Raw genomic sequence first — 8,104 nt, 5'->3', positions numbered from 1 at the left:
CGAGTCTCTTAACTGAGAAACCTTGATGCTCTTGCTCCTTTGCTGAAAAGACCACTTTCAGCAAAAAGCAAAAAGCAAAAAAAAAAAAAATCATATATAAATTTGAAATGGAATTCTTCCTCTGGGATTTTTGGTGTATTTCAAAATAGCACCATAAATCCAGACTAGGAAATTTGTCTACAGCTTCGATTTCATTTCCAGGCCCCAGTCCCTGCCCAGCTAAACTTTGGTGAGAGTTCCAAAGGTAAGATTCTTTCATGTACAAAATTTACCTGATAAAGGGGGCTCCTCACCTCCTTCTTCAACCCCTGAGGCCATTTCCACCTGAAATTTTTCTCCTTTATCTTCCTCATAGTCCCTGATATTTGCGAGGCTCCTTCAGCAGAACAGAATATGATGGAATATGGGGAGGTGGGGCAAGGAAGGGCACCAACTACCCTTGATTGTTGACCAAGTGCCAGGCCCTCTCAGTGTCACACATAATCTCTCATAACAACTCTGTGAGGTAGACACCATCTTCCTCCGGTTACCAATAAGGAAACTATGGCACTAACAGGTAAAGTGACTACTGTGGTCACACTGCTGTAAATGGCAGAACTGGTGCGTGAACTCAGATCCACCAACTTAAATTGATCAACTTTTCAACTCCAGGCTGGCACCTTTCAAGGAATGGAAATCTCAGAAGAGGTATCTGGCACAGAGCTGGAAGCTCTCTACCAGCTTGAGAACCTTAGCAGAATCCTACACAGCAGACATAAGAAAAACAAAGGCAGCAGGACCAAAAACCAGTTCTACTGGAAGGCGCACAATATTGGAGAGAAACAGCTGGAAACCAGGAGGTTCTCTCACCCTTTCCAAATGTTGGCGGCCTACTCATGTCTTCCAGGCAGGCATCCTCTTGTCCAAGGCAGATCTTTGGTCTTCTATAAGCATCTTTTCATATCCCCCATCCACTTAGCTTCTTTGAGGTCAAGGACTCTACTGTCTTATGGGAACTGATTTTTTTTTTTTAAAAACCCTCCCTGATTGAGAACTCAACCATTTTTCTCTAGGCCAACATAATAAGCTTAAAGTTCTGTTTTGATGGTGGAATTTGCCAGTAGTTAGGCTACATCTTCTTTATTTCTCTTCTGGTCATCTCACATTCTTTCTAGGATTTTCTCCCTTAGGAATTGGAAATGCAGCAAGTTTGCAAAATCAGACAGTGGGGTGGCTCTACCAAAGACTCCTTTGTTCACTCGATTGCAAGTTATGAATGAGTGGGGGAAATTGAATTTGCTTACCATTAAAACCCCTCCGCATACTGGAATTCTAGAGGCTGAAATCTAGCACACATACACAGCTGAGATGGAAAATCCGATGTGAGGTCAATGCTCCTAACTGATTCGTCTTCTAAACTCAACCCACTTTCCCCCTCTCTTGACAAACAGGTGAACCAACTATAGTGACACTCTCCTCCCATCCTGGGCTGAAGGAATCACATGGATTCTGGAATGGCGAAAAAAGAGCAGAGAGATGTGAAAGCAGTAGATTAACAATCAGTTGACATTTATTGAGCATTGAGTATCAGACATTGTAAAAATACTGTTACGTATGTGATTTAATTTAGTCTTAAATGCCCTGTAAGGTTGGTATTTTTAAACCTCATTTTATAGGTAATTCAAAGTTCAGAGCCATTCACTGGCTTCCCTGAAGATGTGTAGCTCCTTTTGACTCTTTTTATTCTCACCTTCTCTCAGGTTTCTGTGCCCATTCTGGAGGAAATTTGGGGACTAGAAGGAAATCAGAGCCGTGGGTTCTATGCAAACACACCTGGAGAAACTCTAGGCTCTGGCATCTCAGAACTGGGAGAGGCGAGGGAAGGGAAGGCTGAGCAGAAAGCAGAGGGGCTGGACCTGGAGCCTGTTGAGAAGGGATTAGGAGAACAGTGGCATTTTGCACTTGCTGTCTTCTCCAAAATTTTTGAGCATCTCTTTTAAAGTCTCCAAGGTTCTTTAGACAACAGGAAACTCCTAAAGAAAGGGGGAGCGGTGAAGAGTGGGTCTTGACCTGTTGACTTACGTGTTCCCTGGTTAAAGGCAGAGAGGAAGACTGAAGGGGCCAAAGGAAAGGGGATGCAGTAACGGTGTGGCTGCTCTGGCCTGCCACGGGTTGAGGAATAGGGGCTGTGTCTAATCTCTACTGCATGAGCCAGGGAACTTTGAACAGAGGGGAAAAACAAAACTCTCAGTCTTGCATTCCTTCCGTGTCCAAGCCATATCCTAACATCTCAAAGTTCAGTGTAAAACAAATATCAAAATGAGCTTCATAGCTAGCTGTAGAATAAAGATGATTATTTCCATTTTGTGATAAAGGAATTCTAAGTATGATGAAAGTCAGTAGGTTGTCCATTCTTTCTCTCAATAAATATTAATTAAGCTCCTACTATATGCCCAGAAATGGATACAGTGGCAAACAAAGCAGACATAAAGCTTATAGAGTCATGAGTAAACACATATTAAATAAAAATTTAGCATACAAATAAATATAAAATTACAAATTGTGGTACAGTAATGGGAGGGAAAGCACAGGAAGTGTGAGAAAACATCACAGAAGGAAGGGCATCAATTACACTGGTGGGTCAAGGAAGTCCTGTCTAAAGAGGTGACATTGTGCTGTGAGCCAGGAAAGGACAGAGGGGCAAGAGGCAGCAGGAACAGCCTGTGCAAAGGTCCTGAGGCTGGAAAGTTAGTGGCCAGTGTCACAAGGTGGGGGAGCAGGGTAAAAGAGAAGGTCAGAGGGCAAGGCAGGGGCATATTATGTAGGGCCTTCTAAGCCATGGCAAGAACTTTAGACTTTATTATAGGGGCTAAGTGCAATGGAAAGTCATTGAAGGCTTTTAAACAGGGAAGAGATGTGATCTGATTAACACTAATAAAAAATTACCCCGCTAATTGTGGGAAATGGATTGGATGAAGATGAGAAACTATTGCTGAAGTCTCTGTAAAAGTGTTGTATAGGGGCCGGCCCAGTGGTGTAGTGGGTGAGTTCATGTGCTCTGCTTTCACGACCTGGAGTTTGTGGGTTCAGATCCCGGGCACAGACATATGCACCGCTTATCAAGCCATGCCACGGCAGGTGTCCCACATATAAAATAGAGGAAAAGGGGCACAGATGTTAGCTCGGGGCCAATCTTCCTCAGCAAAAAAAGAGGATTGTCAGATGTTAGCTCAGGGCTAACCTTCCTCACCACAAAAAAAAAAAAAAAAAAATTGATGTATAGAGCCCAGGGAAACATAAGTTCTAGTTCTTGACCCAAACCACAAAAGCCTTTTTAAAAAAAAATATTTATGATTTATAATCTAAAAAATATGTCATTTTATTAAACAAAAACATATTTTTTCAAATTTCTTTTCCACCCAGATGACCTAAAATCCTAGGGCATTGCTTCAGAGTAAGGCAATGTCTAGCTGGCTTCCCTAGTCACCTTTTTCTACTTTCCAGGTTTTCCAAGAACAGAAGTTGAGAAGGGTAGTCACAAGTGGGGAATAAATATATCGGTCATTTGCATCTGATTCTCCCACCCAGCCTCAACCTCATTACACAGCAGCAGCAACAAATGTCAGTGGCAGGAAGTATACAACAAGAAGAAGTAACCACAATTTTTTTTCAAGCACACTTAAACACACATTGTCACACACACATACAGTTGGTTTAAAGTGAGGTGAGGGGAGGTAGCCGGCCTTCTCACATTTTTAACCAATAGAATCTCATGTCAGTCATCAAAACAACAGGCTTTCAGTCGGTTGACCTTTCATGAGGGAGGGTTTTGTGGGGAGAGGGGAGAGGAAGGAGAGAGAAAACTCAGGCTTTGCATCATTTGTCATTCTGATAGTTGGACACTGAATCAGTCTTATGTTACAGACACATTAATTTGATTAAGATACAATCCATGGGTCATTCAGGCATATAAAGTACTCTTGCTTAATTGCAAAATTAACAGTGAAATAGGATAAATCATTACCAAGCTAGAGGTTATTCTGGGCCTCATGGATTTATTCTCCCCCACTCAATTCATTTTCTTCATCTAAAGTTGTTTTTGACGCTTAGATGGAAAAATCAGGGCTAAGGCAGCAGTAGATGGGACACCAGTATTCAGCTCCCAAGGCATTAGTTAAGGGAGCTCATGCTCACTCAGACCAGGAACTGCTGGTAGACCCGTCTCACAAGAGGTTCCGAGAGTCCCTCAGCCTCCAAAATGTTCATAACCTTCTCAGATGGACAACTTGCAGGAAGTTATCCATAGCCCCAGGAAATCCACTTTGAAATCTGAAGGCTGAGATCCTGGTTTCCATTTTTGCTACATTACTCTTTGCCTGCCACCTTGTTTCTTTTTAGGAGCAGCTTAATTTTCAGGCAGTGGGCAGCTTTTAATCAAAAATCTGCTATATTCCAGGCACCCCTCTAGGGTTCTCTCCCTTCCGTGACTCTCTGAGAAACCCTGGCTACCGCTTACTGCCCACTAATGTGCTGTAGCAGAGGCGTGCAGAGCACCACGGAGACAGAGAAGAGGAAATTCCTCAGGGAATGTGTGGAGAGTAGGTAGGATTTGAGTTGGCCTCAGACTCAATTAGAAGGAGTCGGTCATTCAGAGAGGGGAGGGGAGGTCATTCCCAGCAGAGGGTACAGCAAGAATCAAGGCAGGGAAGCTTGGGTGCACATGATGTATGCGGTCACTACCGTGGTGTGGCAAGCAACAGCCAGGTGTTTTTCCCATCTTGGGAGAAAGCATTAGTGTCCAAATGTAGGAGAGTTAAGCACTTCTCCCATATAATACAGAGGAAAGAATTCTGGATTGGAATTCAGGACACCCATTGTTCCTGTGTCTAACACACTGTGTGACCTTGGTCTCCTTATTTCACCTGCCTATGCCTCAGTTTGCTCATCTGCAGAATGGGAATAAAGATCCTTTTTCCATCTACTTCACAGGGTGCTTTTGAAGGTTAAGTGGGAAAATATATGTGAAAGTTTAACTTTAAAGCTTCTGATCATTTTTGATAACAGTGTAAATCACTGATAGCAAATCGGAGAAGTTATCAGTATTATTTTAGGTGGGCACTACCATGACATATTCAGGGACCAGCAAGCCATCCAGTGGCTGAAGTGTAGAGAACATAGCTAAGACTAGCTTGGAGAGACCCTTGAATGTGTATGGATTTTTCATTTCATTCAATTTAAAAATGTGGGTTCATCCATTATTTTATTCACTTAACAGATGAATAAAATTAGATCATAAAGAATATTCTAAGTGAAAAGTAGAATCGAGCATCTGAACTACATAGTCTGTGCTCTTGCAAATGACCCTGACATCACTCTACCAACAGGTTCACGATCTAAGAATTTCTGAAGGACACTGCTCAAATGAAAAACAATTTGATTCAGAAAACAGGAGTTTGCAATAGCCTCCAAGATTCCTTTCAGCCTCGACACTTCTTAACTATCCTGAATATTGTGCTGCAGCCACACTCAGCACATAAAACCATTTCTGAGTTCTAAGATGCCTGGGTCTGGGCAGTCCTGTGTGTGGCTCAAAGAGATTGGTGTTTATGTTACGGCTGTGAATGTAGACTATACACTCCCTAGAGACTTTGTGAGACAAGACAGGGGCATTTCTAGAAGAGCTTTCTGCTGGAACCCCAAGCATTTTGGAGAAAACCAAGAAGTGAGAGAAGCAAACTCGTCACTATGTTGAGGGGAAGATTTAACAATGTGTGACACCTAAGATCAACAGATGACAAAAATAAGAAAATACCAAAACAGTTTACTCCCCTCCTGCACCTGTCTTCTGAGGGGCTTAAAGCAGCTTATAGACATAGATGTCCATTTTCATCATTGGCAAGTTACTTCACCTTCCAGAACTGCAAAGCTTCCCCTTCCCTCATTTTTAAGAGATGTTGAGCAAGTCGAGTAAGAAACTCTTTGAGGTCTGCCATGTCTATGGTAAGCATTGTTTAGAGACAGAGCCAGAGCAGGCCTTAACAGTGCTTCCTTTCACCCCAGGTGGCAATCAGCTCTCTGTGTTTCCCTGCTGTTACATGAAGAAGAAAACACAGGTCCACACTGCAAGCCCAGAGGCCCTGCTGGAGATGCCAGCTCAGCTGTGTGTCCTTGAGCAAATTAATTTACATCTCTGGCTTTGGATCTTTTTTCATCATTATCCTCAGAAGGTAGACATGATCTCTAATATCCCTCTCAGTTCTGATACTTTGCAAAACTAAGGTTAGTCCAATTGTGCTCTATTAACTGAGCAAGGACCAAGAGCCATGAAGAGGAAGACCATAGCCAGCACCTCTGCTTCCTCATCTCTAAAGTACGGATAGTAACACCTACTTTGCAGATTGGCTGGAAAGATTAGATAGAATATATGCAAAGCTGCTAGCATAGTGCCTGGCATCCAGTGGGCACCCCATAAATGGCGGTTTTTAAATCAAAATCTAAAGATTTCCGGTCTAAGCCTCTGCCAGCCTGATCTTTTGTCTTCGCAGTCGCAGGCTTCTCCGTGGCTTGAGCACACGGCCTCTGACTTCTAGAAGGCTGGCCACTGTGAGCTCTAAATCCAAACGTTAGAACAATGTTTAGGGCTCTTCTATTCCATCCAGAGGCCACAGGGAAAGTCTGTGAAGTTTTCTGTTTCTTTTGGCTGGAACCTTGTGCCCGTGAGTGCCAGTTATCTCCAGGTGTCTGTGAAAGAGCCAAGGGAGGCCTTTACGAAGACCAACCATTTGTTCCACCATGCTCGAGCCTGCAAACGTTTTCTCCACACCCTGTGATGGCCGGAGGAGGCTGTGCTGGGGATGGGGAGCCTGAAGCAGCAAGCATGATGTCCTTCTGTGTCTGCTTTGCCAAGTTACGATCCTCCCAGGGGGATAAGCACTTGAGAAGGGTGAGTCGTCGTCACAACAGCGATGTCACTGCTGGCTCTGTGCAGGCTGGAGGCCGTAGAGATATATCCCACTTGCTCAGCGTCCCCACCCGCTGCAGAACCTGAAAAAAAAATCAGAAAATTCCACTTGCTTTTTCCTGTTTAATGAGGTCGAACATTCTCAAGGAATGAAAAGCACAGCTCGGTCTGGCTTTTAATTGGCTTCAGGAGTTCTTGTTTCAAGCTAGCCTCGTTCCCAAAGCTATTCTCTCTCTGCTCTGAATGAAATGGAAATTCAATTGCACTCGCCTTGTCAAGCCACAATAAGATGTTCCCCCCACAAGGTCATGTGGGGAAAGACACAGGAGCCAGACAGACACTGCACTTTTTGACCCCAGCAGGACATCAGAACCTGAAAAGGGCAGTTAAAAGAACTCTAGTTCGACCAAACCTTATGGTGTTTTTTTGTAACCCACCAAGTGAACTTGGGCCTGTTTCTCCACACGTACCATGGAAAAAATATGGACTTTAGAGCCAAACGGATGGGGATCAAGTCCTGCCTTCTCGTCCGAGAGCTGATGCAAGTTAACCAAGCACTTGCAGCTTCTGGCCCCGTTTTGTGATACAGATATTGATGTCCACCTTGTAGGATGACCGGAGAGACTAACTGAGATACTGTGAGTCACTCATAATGCCCTGGACACCATCTCAGGAAACACTGTTCCTCCTCTTTCCTCTCATTTGTACAACAGAGTTCATCACCCTACTTTGCCCATTTCACTGGGTTGAAGTAATGACCCAAAGGGATGACATGTAGTCAGAGGCTGCGAGCCGGGTTTGTAGTCAGAGGTCAAGGATCCAGTCACAGTCCTGCTCCCTCCTGCCTGTGCGACCTTGGGCAAGCTCCAGAGCCTCCCCATTTCCTCGTATTGAAAGTGGGCACTGTGAGGACTGAATGAGACAGTTACAAAAGCCCTTGCCTAGTGCCTGGCACATGGTAAGAATGCAATAAATATTAGCTAAGAACAGCAGCAGCAGCCTCTTAGAGTTCGTTGTGAAATTTAAAAATCCTCCAAGATGTCCATCTCAAATCCTTTTTGGAAGGAATGTGCCAATGTTACCGGTGCTTATGTAAATGTAAGTGGTTATTATTTATGTAGGAGAACATTACTGAGTATTATGCAGGAAGAGGGGGAGAACAAT

Source organism: Diceros bicornis, chromosome 15 (assembly GCF_020826845.1).
Source record: "Diceros bicornis minor isolate mBicDic1 chromosome 15, mDicBic1.mat.cur, whole genome shotgun sequence".
NCBI lineage: Eukaryota > Metazoa > Chordata > Mammalia > Perissodactyla > Rhinocerotidae > Diceros > Diceros bicornis.
This window is presented reverse-complemented; position numbering follows the sequence as displayed.